This window comes from Pinus tabuliformis, chromosome 7 (assembly GCF_031772625.1).
Source record: "Pinus tabuliformis cultivar Carrire ecotype Pingquan chromosome 7, CPIR1, whole genome shotgun sequence".
In the NCBI taxonomy this organism is placed as follows: Eukaryota; Viridiplantae; Streptophyta; class Pinopsida; order Pinales; family Pinaceae; genus Pinus; species Pinus tabuliformis.
In genome coordinates, this window is record NC_142293.1 from 2,080,965,363 (window position 1) to 2,080,985,493 (window position 20,131).

The 20,131-nt window shown below is 38.3% G+C and overlaps 1 pseudogene; it reads left to right on the forward strand.

Moving 5' to 3' along the window:
- Positions 1-290: 290 nt before the first annotated feature.
- The window catches only part of LOC149256873 (chaperonin 60 subunit beta 2, chloroplastic-like), a 116,597-nt pseudogene continuing 96,756 nt past the window's right edge, over positions 291-20,131 (forward strand).

The following is a 20,131-nucleotide window of genomic DNA, read 5'->3' on the forward strand; positions in this document are numbered from 1 at the left end:
ATTGTTATGACTACGACAGGGTATATGATGAAATCGATTATCTACGGAATCAAGATGAACCCGTAAGGGATTTTAATATGCGATTTCATCTTAAATGTCTAAAGTATGATCTTGAGAGTAAGCTCACGGATGAAGAATCTTCAGATTATGATGAGTATTCCCTACCTCCTATATCTGATCAAGCAAAAATTAGTTCAACCTTTGTTTCATTTTCTTCTAATATGAATGAGCATTCCAAGTTGAATACACAAATCATCCATAATGAAGAAAATCTGCAAAGCCTAGGAGTCATGCATGCTCTAATACCAGAGGACAAAAACGCGAATGCTGAAGGAGAAACTACCTTGGAACCAGGAGATGACTCTGATACAAGGTCAGACAATATCAGTACAAACCAACAAATGCAGATGCCAAGGTTAGAACAGCGAACTATTCCTCTTTCAAAAAGTATCAGCGCACAAAGGTATGATCTAAAGCCCGATATTTATGATGAATCTGATAAACAAAGTTTTTTTCATGATGTTTTCAAATGCATTATTCCAGATTTGTATTTTTCTCTTTATCCCGATGTTTTCAGTGATGACAATTTTTCCCCTCTCAATATTAAAGATATCTCAAAAAACATAGAGGGTTATTCAAACGACTCATCATTAGGTTTTCAAGATAAAGAGACAGCTTTAGCACATCCTTTGACCAATTTCAAACAAGAGCCGCTTGACCTCCCTTGTCTGAAAATATATAATGAAAAAGAGAAGCCTAGGAAAGTCTGTAAAATCATTTGTGATAGTTACTTCGACAACGATGATGTTGTTGAGGTATCCCAAGTAACTCAACTAATTTCAGATAATGAGAAACATCCTAAATCAGAAATCATATCAGTCGACCCTCATTTCAAAGTAAAAGATCATTCAAATGATTTTACTATCCAAGAAAATACCCCGATCTATGATTCATATCATGAGGAAAGCTCCATACCTGTTCGCAATCATAACTCATCTCCCGATTCACAAGACCTGGCCAGTTCTTGTGAGGAGCAGGATGTTACAAGTAAACCCCAGTTGTGCTGTAACACTATCTGTACAAATAGTCATTCCTTTCTTTCTCACTTGCGCTCATCTTGTACAAAATCGGATTTCGTTTTAAATTTTCAAACTTTTGATAGACTATGTTTTAGCGATTTATATATGGGAACTTTCATTTCAAACGAAATCGCTAAAAGCTCAGCGTTAACAAACAGTAGGTTACAAGCCATTGAAACTAAAAAATCATCTTCAAAACCTGGCTTGTTATCCTTCCTATTACGAGATCATCAATTCATAACAGAAATTCATCCTAATTTTTATGATCCAATAGGTATCCAGTTGGAAAGAAGTTCTCATGAGAAAAGAAAATCAGACATAATTCCAGCTGAGGTTATATGTTCTTATTCCACAGCCAACATTTACGATCCAAGGGAAATTTGGTTCTTTACACTGATGTTTGGAAGTTTCATAGGGCTAGGAATAAAAATGAATAGATGGTTCCATTGGAAATATCATTTCACATAGTTTATTCTCTATATATCGCTAGAATAGGAGTAGGAGTAATTTAGCTAAGTTATTAGGTTTGCTTTCGATAATTGATAGGCAAAATTATACCTATTCTGTGCATAACCCTAGGAAATATCTACTTCTCATTGCATTAAATATTTTTCTCCATAATAACATTTGCTTTGGTTAACGGCATTTGACATTTACTAAAGACACCTTTTCTCTGTTAAAGATTTTGAACTTCTACTTCTATGAACGAAAAAAAAAAAAAAATCTTTTAGAAACTTGATCTTTATTATCAATAGAACTTTAACTCAGATATGATACTAGTTTCAACTCCAAGAAATTTGAAGAAAGCTACCTTAGTGAAGAAATTGTCTTAGGTCAGTACAATGAAAGGTATCAATAATAAAATAAAGATTCTCTGTAGAAACAGCCATAACCAAACAACTCTATCATTGTCGTCCAGATCTTTCTTAAGGAAAGAAAATTTGACTTCCTCCCTGCTAAAGGAAAACGCAGCATTCAGAGGAATAATCCAAAAGACACTATATCTCAAAGAATAAGAGGTCTCATCATGAGCCGGCTTATCATGATCACAGATATTATAACTTGCTGACTTTGCCAAAACTGTCTATCAAAACAGGGCAATGACTCAAGATTGTTGCAATCAAAAGACAAGGGGTCTCATCACGAGCCAGCTTGTTCAGCAAAAGTGTAAATCAAGTGAATGACTGTGTCATAATTTGGCCACCAAACCAAGACATTGTTCTTTAGAGAATATAAAAAGAAAAAGTGTCAAAAAGGGGTTTTTCTCAGAAAAAGTTGTAAATAACCTTAAGCAGGATAAAGAATCATTGCTGGGTAATAGGTAACCTTGTCGAGGCTATGGACGCCTGCTGGCAGGAGAGGCTCTACCTGCGACAAAGGAGCATATTTAAAAAGAGGTTGTTATATAGAGAAGGCTTTATTTTATGTTTTACAAGACCAAGTAATGACTGATTTAGATGCAAGAACAAACTGAGGATGCATGTAATTGAAATAAGAGTTGAAACAAAACATCATTGACAGTTTGAAGTATCATTTGCTTTATCTTTTTATAATAAAGTTCAAGTTTTCTGGAAAAAAAAAATTAGGAGTTTGAAAGCGTCAATAGAAAATCAGAGATAACTGGTTCTCCCAAGTGAATCGCCAATTGTTGTGGCCAGCAACACCCCCCCTAGTTCATCTAAGTATCAATGAATGGGGACCCTTAGTTAATTTTTAGAAAAAGCAAGAGTTTCTTTTTAAGGTCACAATCATATGCTTAGGAAAAGCCTCTTGGATATTTTAAGCCTAAGTTTATGATGAGAAGAAAATCTTTAAAGTCGCTTTGTAGAAGGATAGGAAATACCCTTATTTCTCTTTAAAAAATCGATATGCGCACGACCCTCATGTTAACAATAAAATCGCATCGCAGCAAAGTAGTGCCCATAAAGAAAAACTTAGAGATTCACCGATCTGGATAACGCCGATCGCTAGATTGCGTATCGCAGAAATAAGTCGGCTAGATTTGGCAAATATCAAATTTCTGCGATCTGCGATATTGCGATCACTACGATGCTACATCCTTGCGATTTTCGATGATGTGATTAGCGACCGTGCGAGATACAAGGTTACGTCAGCAAATCATAAATCACTTCAGTACGAATCCTCCGGGCACGCCATTCAAAGAAAAGCCACTTACCATAATCTGACCCCAAATCATGCACTTTTAATGATAGTAAATGAATTAGTTGTCAGTTATTAAGTGGATTAAAGACGCGTGCCTTGGTATAGATTTACTTCACGTAAGGTGGCATATTTGATTTATCTGCTGCATTTAAAACTCTCCCATCACCTTTCTGGATCAGTCATTTCCATTTCACTCGTAATCTGCAGGAACGAAGAGCTGAGATGACTCAGTCAAAAACGCAGAGAGAAATGGGAAAGAAAAATAAAGCTCAAAGCTCCGAAGCAAAGGAGAAGACTAAGGAGATGGCGCCTCTGTACACAGACACGGCTTGTAACAGGGACGCGGGGATATCAACATGGGAAGGTATGTACAGGCTGCTAGAAGAGGAAAAACCTAGAATAATGAAGGTTGTTGCTGTCGTGGATGCACCGCGCTCTTCTGAGGCATCCTTAGAGGACCTAGCATGTTCATTTCTTCGCAGAATAGCGGCAAGACCTAAAATTCTACCATATACGGATATGATCAAGTGGATACTGGATGATGCAGACTTAAATAACAGACATTTCAAAGTTCAAGGATACGGGCTCGTCGGATCATTTGCTGCGTAAGATTTGAAGCTTATGTATCATCTTCCAGAACCACAAGCGACCTATAACGCACAATTTGTTAAGAATTTTGCGGTGGAGAATCCAGATCTATCGGACACCACTAAAGAATGGTCTAGAAGAGACGAGCCGCTAAAAAAGGATAAAAACGGTATGTACAGCACTGGTTCCCTCACCTCTCCATATTGTTTTGCTGCGGCCATGCTCTGTAGGTTATTTGGGATGCCAGATATCAACAAGTTTTCATCTTAATGGCTACCATTAATTGATGCTGCCACAAACGCCGACGTTATAGATTGGGCCAAAATCCTTTCTGATAATCTATACACAGCTGTTATCAATTACCGATCTAAAAGATCCTTGTCTCAAAGGGTCTATCCTCCTTTTAATCTGTCTGCTTATATTATGGATTCTGTTTGTCTTGTATCTAAATTCACTGCTATGGGTTGGAAATGGACTACCCAAGACCCATTGCCCATCCATGTTTATCATAAGGTATTATGGGATTCCCAGTTTGCCCCTCACTTCTACCAGATTTTCCATGGGCTTATTTTGCCCCTATATAAAATAATCTATGACAAAGACCCCCCAAGGTGCTCTCCTGAGGCACAAATTGACATCATCCCCATCGCGAGATGGTTCGGGGAAGAATGGTTTACTTACATTAGAGTTTTTGGAAGCACTGTACCTCCACATGTCCTACCCCTATATATCCCTGATAAACTTTTGGCTCGGGAAATCGCTTATCAAACCTGTTCTGAAGGCGGCCTGACCAAAGACCTAAAGGACAAGAAGAAGGCCATATGGCCTCAATTTCCCGTAACTTGTGGGGCCTTCTCTTTGTTCGATGTAGGACACGCTTTTGGCGAAGTGGAGAATGTGACGTGTCTTCAATTATTTAATTTCTCGGCGAGGCCATTCGACCCAAATGATGTGGCCCAAGAATTCACAACGAATGTCAAGATAAGAGTGTTCTTTGGAAAGAAAGATTTGTTTGATGACCTGTTTCAGAATAAGAGTTCGCTCCAAGAAATTTTGCGGGAAGCTCAGTCGAGGTTGTCTTCAGGTGACCTCCAAAAATTCACGCTATACAGAGAAAGAAGGCTGGCCAGTATTCCGCTAGAGAAGCTGCGACTGCCTGCTAGAGAACCAACTCCAAGCATGAGCCTTAGTGAAAACTCTAGCATTTCCAGATCTAAGTCCAACGCTGTGCAAGAAGTATCTGAGCATCCTGAAGAGTCTGTTTACGACCAAGGAAAAAACGAAGAAACAACCAAAGATACAGCTCAATCAAGTGCAATGTCTCAACAGCAAGTTATCGCCTACCCACCAAGAAATCTTCCCCCTCCTGTCATCGACGCACCGCTTGTCACAACAGAGCTAGATAAAGAGTGGGAAACCTTAAATGAATTGATCAATCTTGAAGGGCAAGCCCCGAACACACCTGTGAATAATACACAGGTGGTGCAAGAAGTGGTTTCGACCATAGTCAGTAGTGCCGCAGAAGCAGAACACCTTCCTATCGCTCCACCTTCAGAGCTTCTACTTAACGTAGAAGAAATTCCCCCACTGGATGTATTCTACAGTCCCCAACACAAAGCAATTGTAAGGAGACAGAGGAAGAAAAGAAAACTAGAGAATACACTGTCGCAAGATGCTGAACATTTGGACGTCTTATGGAAAGACCCCAATAATAATCCGACTGAAAATCTCACGAAGCTGTCTCAGATTGCAGGAGCATATGCTTCTGCAACTATTGACAAGGCCTCGGAAGTTTAGCAACTATTGAAGGAACAAGAAAATCATATACAGCTACTACAACAACAGTTGCAACAAGCCAACGCTAACACTGAAGCTTCCAGACAGCTCGAAAAATTACAGGAAGACTTTCAACAAATGCAGATAGGCTATCAAAGGAGTCTCGAAGAGAAAGAAAAACAATTGCAGACTTTACAAGAAATGCATAAAGATGAGCCCAAGCTGGCAGAATTCATTTCAGAATCTATTGGCTTGAACGAGCAACTACTGCAACAACAAGAAGAGTTGGGACGTAAAATATCACAGTGGAGTCACTATTGTGAGCTGAGCGACAAAATCACCAGTCAAGTGGTGGACTTGCGGAGTGACTATGATCAGAATGACAAGAAGGTGACAGAATATTTGACTTGGCAAGATGATGATGAAGGCAAAAGGGCAGGTGCACCCAGGATAAATGAAAATCATAAGGAGTTGCTCTTTAATAAGTGGGATGATCAAATCAGGCAGGCAGAGCGAGCAGCAGAGACAGCGGCGACACAGGCAAGCATTCTTATCGACTGTGTAAATGAGAATTTACACAGGGCCAATTTAATTGCAGAGACCACCCCGGGGTACCTACCAAACAAGTTGCAACTGGAAACAGAATGGAAGCAGAAAGCGCAGGCAAAAGGGAAAGCAATCCAAGCATTGGCCAGGTTGGATTGGGAATGTTACTGGACGTACTTGGTTAAACTGCACAGCCAATGGATGACGATGAAATGCATTTCAAACGCAGCCGAAAAGGTAGCGCCAACTCTCATAGATGCCGTTTTCGCAGCCCAGCTCAGCCCAAAAATCAGTCAGCCGACTCTTCTCAAGCCTATGCTGAACACTTGCAACTTTAAGGACCAAGTCCATAAGTGACTTCATTTAGAATGTTGTTTTTGCCTTCAACTAGATTAGAAAAAGGACGGTCGTTTGAAAACCGCATCCTAAAATTTTGTAATAATACTATCATTAGAATTAGGTAGTAGTATTTTAACCCTTCTCATTGCATTGGAGAAGGGTCCAGAAATTTGTCAAAAACATTGTCCTCAGAACATGCACTTTTGCACCCTCGGAGGGGGTTTTTGATGAATGGATGGATCGAGATTTATTTATGTTTGCATTTTAATGTCTGCTACTGATGTTGCACTTCTGTACTCTTAGTAGATGTTAGAACAAGTAGAGATAAATCGTTATTGCTTGAAGTTTGTGAGTGAAATCAGTCATAAATGGTACTTTTATCTCTTGACCAATTTATGCTTATATTCTTAGAGTGATATGCAGTTTTAGTTGTTTATATGTTAATGTATGAATGTGTGGGTTACCATTTGGCACTTCTGTATGGTGGAGTCATTTATTTATGCTTGACATATGAATAACTTATTATGCGATATGTTGTTCACAACTGTTTTTCCTAACTTTTTATGCAGAATGGTTTATCTTAATTGATTTCTATTCTTATGATAGATGAATAATCTTTATTACCAGTTATTGTTCGAAATCTTTTTAGATCGCATAATAGAGGAAATCTACCCTGGGTTAGCGTAGATTAGATGTGTTGTTTTTGTTAGATTACAATAGCATAGATTCAGTTTAGAAGTTACAGTTAAATTAGCTCAAATTACTTCTAGATCAGCATCATCAAACTCTACACACACACACACCCCTTACATTGGGAAATTGTTCCCATTATCCCCAGTCGGACCCGCTATACCAAACGGACAAGGAGCTGCCAACCAAGTTCCGGACCGGGTGGGTATCCCCCTTGTTGTTGACCCGATTTCCGGGCCCTCAACACGACCATACCACATATATCATGTACTTGAGCTATCAGTTGTATCTCTCAATGCAGATTCTCGGCGGCAGCTACATGTGTTCTTGTAAAGCATTTCACCCCTCTCTCTCTCTCGGGCCTCATGCTTTAGGGGGCATCTGTTACATAGTAATTTGTCACCATTGGTCACTGTCCCTGTTACCCCTTTCCCGTACTTTGGAGGACTCATTCCGGGACCTGTGAGCAGTGACATAACTTAAAAACACTTGCATTATGTTCGCCTGAGTATGGACTTCATGTGCCCTGAAGACACCTCCTGCAAAATATCCCTGAAAAGTGCCCTTTTTCCATTAGCGCGGGTCCACAATGTACTACCCGCGCCAATGAATGAGATCCTCAAAAGAAGGTGCGACCATTGGCGCTCTGTCTTAGAGTAACACCCGCGCCAACCAAGTTTGGAAAAGATTTTTAACAAACGCGCGCCCAGATGTTTTTTCCCTTCAAGTCATGAAGTCTTTTGAGGATAAAGCTCATCTTCTAGATGTCGAGAGTCATCATCTATCCTTTACATCTATCCATAGCGACTTTTTGGAGATAATGCCAATCCATAATGGGTGTCTTGATTCATTGTATTTTCTTCCCCTTCTCCATCTATAAAATTATGTCCTCATGCATTTGACAAGCTAGTTTTGGAGTTTTTGAGTAGTAGTGATAATGCTTGTCCTGAGTGATAGTAAGAGTCTTGGAGCATAGGGAGGTTATGCTGCCAGAAGTCTGAGAGAGAAAGGTCTATTGCAAGACATATATAGTTGCTCGCCCAGCCAGAGGAGAGATTCAACGTCAGAACTTTGGTTGTATCTTTCTCTGTTAATTATTCATTAATGAACGACTATCATTATGGTTCCGATCTTATTGTTCGCTATGATAATGTTTGATCTATATCCTTTCTGACTGATATATAGTTGTATTTAGTGGATTTTATGCTTGTATTCGCTTCGTTCTTTGCATGTGCGGGTATCCATTCGCGGAGATCGTGAGGATCGTGACCTGCCGGAGCAAGGGAACGGGAGTATCAACTCTTCTACGACACTAGCATTGGACTCCAGGTTGGTTCTCGTAATCCAATTTCAGTTTGCAACTAGGAACTTGCATGGTACTGTGAATTGATTGTTGCTAGACCCATTTTGGGCTAGTGGGATCGCCTCTGTCTGCAGAGGGGATTTACCTGTCCAACAATATCCAAGGAGGAAACCTTTGCTCAAATTTTCGATAAATGTGAGTAAATGACATACATTCTCCACATGTCACTGTTTTGGAATCACTGTTATATTTGTCATTTATCTATATTTTGAAGGATGTTAACAAAGAAATCAAAGTTGCAAGTCTAAAAAACTAATCAATTTCTCTTATGACATTGTGACAAATCGTCATGTTGCTGACTTGAAAAAGATACCAATTTGCAGGCCTTTGTTGATGAAGTCATAGAACTTGTAGAATTAGATAGAGATTCACTAGTAGGCCTGCCTAGTGTGACTCAATTGTCAATAGAACAAAAGAAAAGGCTAACAATAGTTGTTGAGCATGTTGCAAATCCTTCTATAATTTTCACGGATGAGTGCACTTCTATTTTGGATGCCATAGTAGCTACAATTGTTACGTAAATTGTTTGTAATTAAATAGATACTGTAAGGACGATTATATGTACCATTCATCAACCCAAAATAGACATATTTGAAGGTTTTTATGAGATAAAGCAATGTCTAGAGTATATGATAACTTATATTGTTTATTTTAGAGTGGTGATTTTTGAATTACTGTAATGGGTTCAATTATTGTTGATGAAAAGATGAGGGAAAGGCATTCACTTCAAGCTACTGGGCCATTATTATCACAAGATCGTTGAATGTTTTGAGGTAACCACTTTGCAGAGTCCTGTAGCTAGAAAAGGAATGGTTTTAACAAAGTATTATCAATTTAATGTCTAAATGTGAGTTAATTTTCTTACTTTCACCATGCAAACTACATGTTATTGACGAAGTAGCAAAGATCAAAGAAAAATACAACCCAGTTACATGGATGTTGGAAGTTAGTTATATTGTTGTTGAACGTCGTCTAGGGATAGACTTTGTAGAGAAATCCAAAAACTATTCCCTCCACAAGTAGGAATTAAAGTTGTTAATGTTTTGGCACTAGAATCCTTCTGCTAGCATTATAACAATTCTACAAGATACTAAGATATCCACTTCAAAGTCACATTTTAAGATTTAATTATTTTTCTTGGACATGAAGGCGGAATAGAACTTTCGTTAAAGAGCTCAACTCAAGATCTATACTTCACTACCCAATACTCATAATCATTCTTTGGACAATTCACATCCTGTCTGTGGAAGTAGTGGTGGACTTACTGATAAAGTCTTGATTATAATGTTGTTAGATACTTCTTCACACCTACTTGTGCTTTTCTCTTTGAATTAACTTTTGGAAAGTCAATACAAAGAAGTATGTAGTTGAAAATATCTTATATGACAAATTACTGCCAAAAATATTTTGTTTGGATAGATAGAGCATCAAAATGTGTGATGTTCTCATTTTGTATGATATAGACTCTTATTAGATACTAATGACTAGATTACATCATATCAGGGACATAAGAAATGATCTCTCTATCAATGTTGGGGCTTTGTATGGAGTATTTATATTCTTAGGAGTCAACAACTTTCAAATGTGAAACCTTTGGTTTTAGTAGAAAGAACTGTGTTCTACAGAGAAAGGGGTGCAAGAATGTATGCTACATTGTACTATGCTTTGGCTCAGGTTAGTCCTATATCATTATTTCATTTTATTCTAGACATTTGAATTATCCATGTGCCAAATATTAGCCAAGCATAGTATGAGCCTATAACATTACCCACCCAAAAGTAAACTTTGGGTTTCAAATCCTTGAGTTAATATGCACACACTTTATTATTAGCTCATATTAGTATTACTTGAGGCTAAGGGAATGCTTGGAATTTGTGCATGTGTATTTCCTAGATTGGAAAGGTCTTGAAAGATGCATGTCTACGAGAAAGGGTAGTGTAAGACATTTTTTAATTCTTAAATATTAAACTTGTCTTAAAAAATATCTCAAACCAAGTGAAATATAATTGTCATAAGAAAAAATGTAGTAAACTAAGTGAAATACAATTGTCTTAAAACAAACTTGGCGGAAGACGTTTTATTAAGGGAGTTTCTTTGGCGCCAAAAAAATATTAAACACATGTTATATCAGTAGAGATTTCTTTCTTCGTGTTTTCCCCAATCATTCCCTTGTAATGGGAGCATTAAGTGATTGATGGTAAAATCAATTCTATGACCATTTTAGAATGTTTTATCACCTTAGAAAGCATCCGTCCAAATCCAAACACAAGGAAATAGAAGTCTGCCTTTTTTCCCCTAAATAGAGTAAAAGAGTCCTTCACCATTTCTTGTCCATTGGAGATCTGGCTAGTAGTAAGCAATCCTCAGGTTGGAAGTTACCATAGGAAGAGACATTAGTACCAAAGGTGACCATACATGTTTTATATATCTTAATTAGTTTTGATTTGGTTTAGGCTTACCATATGTTTGGGAAGTCCTATATCATAGATTAAATCTATGTTGAACCAAAGTGACTAAAAGACATAAAGGATTTTAATTAAAGGATGTTGTTCACGCTTCTAATCAACTTTCATCAATTTTTTAATTGCAGTGATTAATATTAGTTTAAGGTTTACTCTAACTTTTAGTATAAAATTGATAAATTATTATTTTCTTCACATTTTTATCACAACCTAAATTTGAATAAAGTATTGGTGGGTAGAATATAATCTCGAATTTAGATGTCGTCCTAAATTTCCCAATTTAAAGGGTTTTGGATACAGTTTATTCCAGCTAACTTGAATGGATTCCTTCACCACCAGAAGAACCATCACCCAATTGAGGAGCACCATAAAAAAATTCCAATCTCGGAGGCCATTTTACAGAGATCCAACAACCCATGTCAACCCAGCCATTTCCAGCCCGAAAATCCCTAACTTCGAACAATTCGACCTTCGACCAAGCAGATATTCGACACTAGAACCCCATTTCATATCAAAGAGAAGATTACTACATTCCCTACATGTACGCGACGAAGAAGAAGAATCATGTGCACCAAGCTCTTAGAATCTTATGCAGATGCGGGCAGAGAAGTCATTAGCGGTATCCTAAAAATCATTATGGAGATAGAAAAAGGCACATATGAAGATTTCCATTGTTGTGGAGGAGCGGCCTGCACTTGGCCATCATCCTTACCTTTGTAATGTCCATACCACACCTCTTCTCGCACCATTGGATACCCATTTTCGTGGTGGTTGCTTCAGGCATAGGCGCATTTGTTGGACGATCTCAGTTCTGAAGAGAAGAAGCCATATTTTCTTTTTTTAGCTCAACCCTCTCTTGTTTTATCCCAAAACTAGAAGTTAGTTGAGGGTCGATTTCACACACATAAACGCAGCCTCTTGGGGTATCGATTTCGTGGTTGAAGGCAGTGGATGCCATGGAAAGCTCATCAAAGAAGGGGAAAGCAGTCTAGCCACCTCTGGAAGAAAAGAAGGTAGGCTCTGTGGCTCTTAAACTACCCTTTATCTCTTGCATTTTGAATGTTTTGTTGCATGAGTTTGAAGTGTTTTTTGGGTGCCTTGTTTCCCTCAATCAGCCTATTTATTTTCAGCTCTTCTTCCACAAATTTGACCTCTTATCATTTTATTAAAGTATATTTGCAAACCCATGAGCCAAGCCATGCAAAGGCCTACACCTAGCCATCTTGCATGGGAATTATATGATGGGTATAGTGTCTATTTTCTTGCATGCAAATTTGGAAATTGATTGTTCCCTAGCCTTTTCTATTTGCCTTTGTTTTGACTTGGGAAACCCTCGTTCCACTTACCATTCGAACTGTTGGCTTATCCTTTGGCCCATGCACATACCCATGACCTTGAGATTGTTGGAAGCCTTGAACCATTTTATTTCACCCATGTTTTGGATGGCAATGGGGAATAACCTTTATATGGTTGTAGTTTCCATACCCATGGTCTTGAATGCTCTGGAAGCCATGTGAACCATTTTTATGCTTGTATTTTGAGGGTGATGGAGCAATTATTGTATTGGTTGTAGCTTCTCTGTTTGTATATGTATATATCTAGTTGGTTGGGAATACTTCTGAAGAACTATCATGGTGGAACTTGGCCTTGGTCTTGAGTTGGGGGCCATGACGAGATTTATACCAGCCTGTGTTGTTTGTTGAAGTATGGTGGAAATGGGTTATTGATTAAGTTTATATTCTTGGCATGCAATTCCTTCAGATCTCTATCATTTCCAATATCAATTTGAATGGCCACATGTAGGATGAAATCTGTTGAGTAGAGGAATTCTTGAGCATATGGTTAAGCCATTGGAAATGGCCATTAGTCTACTCGTTTTCCTTATTTGGATGGGTGGCATTGCAACCCCAATCCATTCTTTCCTTGGGTTGCATGCTATATTTGAATATATTATGTGGTGGAGTTGTATTTCCTATAGCATGCATTGGAAGTAAATTATCTATTTTTATATTTGGTTCCATACAACTCTTATGTAATTCATTGGATATGCTTGCATGGATATTTGAAGGTTTATTATGGCAACCATATTTTCTTTTTATGATGCGAGATAAGCATATGTTTGACAGCCAACAACCTAGTTATGGCTTGTTGTAATTTGATGTAAAATAAGCAATGATGCCTTGAATAAAATCCTGTAGCTTGTCATGCTCAAACAAAATATATATGCAGGCTCATATTCAGATTTTGTATATAGAGTTATAGGGGCAACAAGAAGTTTTGATGTCAGTTTTTTAGATGCCCGGAAGCATTGTGTTGCTATGAGTCTCCATTAACCTGTAGATGTCCTACACTCTTCTATTCTTACATGTTGATTGTAGCATTATTGCAAGCATTGTTTTAGTGATGTCAGAGTTTGAAAGTGGGATGTTGTGGTTCTAGTTTCATTTGCAGAGTGGTTATTTGTGTAGATTTGGTTTGATTGGCTAGCCAACAATCTTTCTCCCGTGAATGCCCATACTTGTGAACTTCAGCCTTGTGTCCTTATACTTATCTTATGCACCCAACTACATTGTAATCCATGTAGGCATGCATTCTTGTTGTAAGCAGGCATGGTATGTCGATGATTATATGAGTTTTTTATTATGCAAAGTTTGAGGTATGAAATGAATGTATAAGCAAAAACATCTTCATCTCTAGCCACTTATAAGATTAAACATCCATAAGCAAAAGCATCTTCATCTCTAGCCACTTATAAGATTAAACATCCAACTAGTCGTGGTGTTAGTAAATTTACAATTACTTACCCTCCTTTCAAGCATGGTGTCCCAGAGTGGGCACAGATCTTGAAGCCCAATGGATATTTTTATTTTTCTCACACACCGGCTCTAATAAATTGCAGATTTTATCATAAAAATGATAAGGTTTTTATTGTTATAGAGAGACGCATATGTATTTCTCTGATGCTATTTTAAGTACTACCAGACCTGCAGGGAATTTATTTATTTTTGAGCACGTATAAGTAAGGTCAGTGATAGTGATGTGGACAGTATGAGATATCTTATTCTGGTTCCATTTGTTGTAAAAACTATGTAATTCTAGATATACTTTGGAGATTAGGGTTATGGATCTAGCGGAATGGAGAATTATAAAGAAAACCTAAGGGAAGGGGAAAGACACATTACAATTGCAAGTAATTTTCAAATTTGAGAGACATTTCATCAAGTGAGCAGTGAGAGACTCAAAAGCTAAAGAGAAAGAAAATTTTGCAATTGGAAAAGTCTAGAGAAGGAAATTTAGTGGAGGCTAAGACAATATGATTTGTTGAGCACCCGATTCACAGATACCTGATATCTAACTCTAGGAGAGTCGCATGGGTTGACTTGTTCAGGGAGGTAGCTCGTGTAGATAGTACTTCTCACAGTTTGCATTTGTGGATATTACTACACACAGGCCATATGTATGATGGCTAGGAGGGAGGAAGGTAGTGTCGGTGCAGTTCGTTATTTCTAGGGAGCCAAATTTTCAGGTTCCATTTGTTGTAAGAATTCTATATTTGTATATGCGCCATATTCTTATTTATTCTGAGAAATAAAAGTGAAGGATAAATCAGAGGGTTTATAGTTTTTTTCATGTGATTGATTTGATATTTGTGCTTTTGTTGTCAAATTTATTGTTAAAATACAAAGTATTTATATTCAACAATTTTAGAAAAGATTTACTTGGTAAATGAAATTTCTGGGTTATACAAATTTACTTGGGACATAAATCGGATCTGGCATTCCGAAATTAACATCGAATTCATGTTATAGGAGGTCTTGTCTGTGAGAATTATGCTTAAGGGGTAGCACCTTGCAAAGGAACAAGACAACTTTGGTTTTCTTACTATAGAGAAGTCCCATAGAGGGCATGCATGATGTGAATCACTAAACAAACATTGACATCAACCATGGTTTTTGTAATTTATAGCACATAAAAAACAAAATTATCCTGAGATTCAGGTTGCCAAATAAAAAAAACAATATTGTTCCCCCTTTGAAGATCATGATCGGTCTCAGTATGCAATTGGTGATAACAAGGTTGAAGTTTTTTTTTAATCAGGAGAATTGGTAGACCTGGGGTCAAGTCAGTGGGACTGCCAATATCCCACAAGCCTTGCTAGACAGATAAACCAAGTTTCAAACCTAGGCGGGGCCCCTATATTGGTTGGAAAACACTTTCTAGTGTAGGACACCCACCTTCGGGACTCTTATGCTATAGTGTAGTTGTATATGAATTACCCTAGGGTGTAGACAAGGCCAACCTGATGTTTTGGAATAGGGGATGTTATGGTGCAATTCATTTGAATTTCAAATAATCTTTGCCTGAGATCTTCTTCTGAACACCTCTATTAGCATCTGTCCTAATGAGATCGAGGGAATTAATAAAGAACCAAAGAGGTGGGGAGAGATGGTTCTCAATGTCCAGGTTACGATGTTGGAGGAGAAGTGTAACCTTAACCATAACTAATGGCATTGATGATTGAAGTTCTAGGTATCGATGTTTATTTTGATTCAAGTAAGAGTTGGCGATGCATTGTATCCTGTGTAGTATGGTCATTGTGGAAAATCATTGATGTGAAGAGGTGGGAACTGAACTTGGCTAAGATGATGGTGTAGAATTGTTTCCTCTACGAGAATATGCTTCGATAAGAAAGTATTTCTTAAATCTATTTGCCACACATGGGCTCCACACCTCAATCATAAATATGTGTCCCCAAAGTGTGGAAGAGGGGCCTTTCATTTGTGCAGGTGGCAATATCTAATTAGAATAAAATTTTCTACTTCAAAAATAGGTGAAAGGAATTTCACTAGTATAGTTTATATGCTTTTTATAGAGGGGCTTTTAATACATGATATTTTCAATAATGCATGCTGGAGAGCTAGAATGAAAACTTTATGTCACTCCAACCATATTTTGGGTTTTAGATGGCATCTCTTATATTTGCGACTCTTCATTGTTGGATTTATATTCTTTCATTATTACTGTTTCTCTTTGCCTTCATCCACCACATATTGTGTTAGTTAAAAATAATTTCACATTTCGATAATTCGAAAGATAAATTTGTGGAATTCAAAATTCCTACGTATAGTTCTCAGCGTCATAGATTTAGATATTAATGAATCTTATTAATTCAATATTAGTATAACGTTCATTCGTTATATATTATTTAATCTCATTGGTCTTGTTGTTTCTGTTTATAAGACGAGCAATATACGTGTAATTAATCTTGCTTAGTCTTCAAGCTTTATCCATCCCTGTCATCTTTGTGTTTTTTCTATGTTGAATATTCATTATACAAGAATTGTTGATTTTGTTGATAGATTGTTTTCATCTTTTTCTATTTAGAATAGCTATTAGTTCAGCATCTAGCATTCAGTTGATCTCTTTCTCGTGCGTAACATTGGCAGATTTTCTTGCAAATTATTTTGTGACATGCAAGCATTAAATGTATTTAATGGATCTTCCTTATCATTTAAGTTTATCTCTTTCAGGTCCTTCAGAAAAGCTTGATCGCTTGAAGGTAGATCGTTCATCATGAGCAACTACGAGAGAGAAGCATCAATCAGGCCACCGGTTTTTGATGGGACAAACTTCAATTATTGGAAGGTAAGAGTTACTGCATATCTTCAATCTCTTGGTACTGAAGTTTGGGACATTGTAGAAACAGGCTATGCTTTTCCTTCAGCTACTCCTACAGATCCAGCTGAGAAAAAGAAGTATGAAACAAATGCAAAAGCAGTCAGTACTCTATTAGGAAGTATATCCCAAACAGAATTCATGAAGGTAATGCACTTCAAATCAGCAAAAGAAATATGGGACAAAATGATCACAAGCTATGAAGGAGATGAACAGGTAAAACAAGCTAAACTTCAAACTCTCAGGATTCAATATGAGACTCTCAAGATGTATAATGATGAAAGTGTGGCTAATTATTTTCTTCGGGTAGATGAGATTGTAAATTGTATGAAAAATTTGGGTGAAGAAATAAAGGAGTCTATAGTAGTTCAAAAGATTCTAAGATCATTATCCCCCAAGTTTGAATCTAAAGTATCTGCAATAGAAGAAAAAGAAAATCTCCGTGTTCTCACTATGTCTCAGCTACATGGAATTCTAACTGCTTATGAAATGAGAAAGGGAGGACCATCAGACAGAAGGGAGGCTGCTTTTAAAGCATCAGGCAAAGAAGATCACTATGAAGCAAGCCATGATCCAGAAGAAGAGGAAGAAGAATCAAATTTTGTCAGAAATCTTCAAAGGGGTTCTGGAAGGTTCAGAGGTAAGCTACCTTTCAAATGCTTTGCTTGTGGAAGAGTAGGTCATTATGCTGCAAAATGCTCTTATAAGGATAAAGGAAAGGAACCAGTTAGATGGAACAAGAAACAAAGTGCAAGTAAGAAAAGCTACTACACCCATGAAGATAGTGATGGCTTATCAAACAGTGATGAAGATGAACAAGGTAATAAATATAGGTTGTTAATGGCATTTGAAGATAATGATCCAACTCTTGTATGCCGATTAAAAAAGGCTCTCTATGGTCTCAAACAAGCTCCAAGGGCTTGGTACTACCGGTTGGACAAATATCTTCATCAACAAGGTTTTTCAAAAGGTTCAGCAGATAGCAATCTATATATAAAAGTTGAAAATGACAAATTACTAATACTTGTTGTGTATGTAGATGACATTATTTTTGGCAGCAATGAAGAAGCTATGAGTCAAAGCTTTGCCTCGGTCATGCAGAAAGAATTTGAAATGTCCTTGCTAGGAGAACTGACATACTTCCTTGGTTTGCAAATCCAACAAAAGGAAGGAGGAATCCTTTTATCTCAAACCAAGTATCTCAAGCAGATTTTGAAGAAATATGGCATGGAAGATGCAAAACCAGTATGTACACCCATGGTCACAGGATGTAGTCTCAGCGCAAATGATGAATCTGCAGCAGTACATCAACCAACCTACAGATCTATGATTGGAAGTTTACTATATTTGACAGGTACCCGACCAGACATCATGCATGCAGTTGGAATAGTTGGAAGATTTCAGGCAAATCCAAAGGAGACTCATCTTCAAGCAGTGAAGAGGATTTTCAAATATCTTCAAGGGACTCAAAATTATGGCTTATGGTATCCTAGAGATACAGATCTCACTCTTCATGCTTATACAGATGCAGATTGGGCCGGAAGCGTGGATGATAGGAAAAGCACAAGTGGTGGTGCGTTCTTTATGGGTCCCAGACTGGTATCTTGGTTCAGCAAGAAACAGAGTTCAATTGCCTTGTCTACAGCTGAAGCGGAATATGTTGCTGCTGCATCTTGTTGCACCCAACTCCTTTGGATGATGCAGACTTTGCAGGATTATCAAATCACATGTACACCTCCAATCCCTATCTTATGTGACAACAAAAGTGCAATCAGCATCTCAAAGAATCCAGTTATGCATTCAAAAACTAAGCACATACCAATCAAGTACCATTTTCTCCGGGAACAAGTACTTGAACAGAAGGTCAAGTTGGAGTATGTTCCTTCTAAGGAACAAGTTGCTGATATTTTCACCAAACCGTTGCCCAGGGACACTTTTGAATACCTCAGGCAAAAGCTGGGGGTTGTTGATGCATCATCTTATTGTTGATCATCTTCCTATTGGTGGTATAGGCTCAGGGGGAGCACATAATTCATTGTTGGCATTATGGAGAAGGAGTTCTTGGAAATAGCTGCAATATGTCTCTATCTCCTTCATGATGGATTTCTGGTTATTTGTTACAGATCTGGAGGAGCATGTGCATAGGGGGAGTATACCCTTTGCCCTTGATGTCAAAGGGGGAGAATGAAGCTGAAGATTATGTGGTTGCCATCAAGTCCAAAGGGGGAGATTGTTGGCATTATGATTCAGGTGTTGTCCTTGATGGCAACCCATTCAGGTGGTAGATCAAGAAGGACGCAGGAAATCTGTTCAGCAAGTGCGTCCCCGCAGGTATACCATGCAGAACCCGCGTCCAGGGACGCAGGCCAGCCGTTCAGGAGGTGCGTCCACCCAGTGCACACATTTCAAGGCAGAGAAGTGGGGGTTTCTTGTGTGGTATCTAGCCGACAGTTTTGTGTTTCTATGGTGTCGGCTCATGGTATTGTTCCATGTTTTGGGGAGGAGCTTGCCTATATAAAGCAAAGGAGTTCATTTGGATTTGGCATCATCTTGGTTGAATATATTTTGGTGAGATCTAGTCCAGATCTATGAGGGCGAATCTTCTAATGGACTGTGATCTCTTTGGCGCATGATCAGATCTGGAGATCTGAGTGGTTGGGTCAGTTCTGAAGTCCTCATATCTTTTATATCTGAAGGGACACAGGTTCAGTGAAGGGCAAGTGCGCCGAGACGCAGGGAAGACCGGGCTCAGGTGCGTCTCTGAGGCAAAGGACGCGGCGCGACTGTGTTATTGGGTGCGTCTCTGAAGCGAAAGACGCGACGCGATAGTGTTGCTGGGTGCGCCGGTACGCAGCGAAGCTTAAAGGAATAGTGCGTCTGCACGCAAAGCAGCAGAAGGTAGACTGCGTCCAGTCGCAGGCCACAGAAAGAAAATATGCGTCCCTGCCTTAAGATGATCTGTTGACTGTATATTTCTGTTCATAAGGTGTTCTGGGTTGTTTCTGTGATTACTGATCTGATATCTGTAGTGGACTGTATCTGTTGTATACTTGTTGATCATTTGATTCTTCATGAAAAGAAGTAGGGGGTTGTAGCTCCCTTCCAGGAGAGACTGGAAAACGAGAGAGAGTTGTAGCTCTCTGCAGGTTGCAACCTGCGTACTGGTAAAGGACTGCACCAGTACAAAATCATTGTAAAAAGAATTTCTTGAAAGAAGATAGAGACATATTGCAGCAGGTGGTTTTCTCCCACAATGGGTTTCCACCTTACATCTTGTGTTCCTTGGTGTGACTGTCTATTTTCTTTGTTCATGCTCATTATTTTATGGTACTGATATGCAAGAATAATTCAAAAGATCAAATAAGGAAGATTTGTTAAATTGCTAGATAATACTGATTCACCCCCCCTCTCAGTATTATTTCCAACATTGTGCATAACTCTGGCAGTTT